Source organism: Morone saxatilis, unplaced genomic scaffold (assembly GCF_004916995.1).
Source record: "Morone saxatilis isolate NCDOM2014 unplaced genomic scaffold, NCSU_SB_2.0 Contig10, whole genome shotgun sequence".
Lineage (NCBI taxonomy): Eukaryota > Metazoa > Chordata > Actinopteri > Moronidae > Morone > Morone saxatilis.
The window spans coordinates 17514760-17515008 of NW_023339652.1; the positions used below are offsets into that span (position 1 = coordinate 17514760).

The window sequence follows — 249 nt, forward strand, 5'->3', positions numbered from 1 at the left end:
AATAGTCTCATTAGCAACTGCCAGGTTTGCTAACATGTGACCTTTTAATATTATATTTATTATATTAAAGGTTTATGAAAGTCAGAATAAAAAGCAATCCAAAAACAACAAGTATATCCAGTAATACAGTTTAAAGCTGCATTAACTGTTTACACAACACAAAATGACCACATTAGCGTTCATTTGCAGTAGTGTTTGTCCAATATTTCCCTTTTTTTCTCCACCATGAGAGCGGTGAGACTGAACCAA

At 32.9% G+C, this 249-nt stretch overlaps 1 protein-coding gene across 1 annotated transcript in view; it reads right to left on the bottom strand.

Moving 5' to 3' along the window:
- slc41a2b (solute carrier family 41 member 2b) overlaps positions 1-249 on the bottom strand; it is a 51298-nt gene that overhangs the window by 13071 nt on the left and 37978 nt on the right. The gene's annotated exons all lie outside the window — the stretch shown is intronic.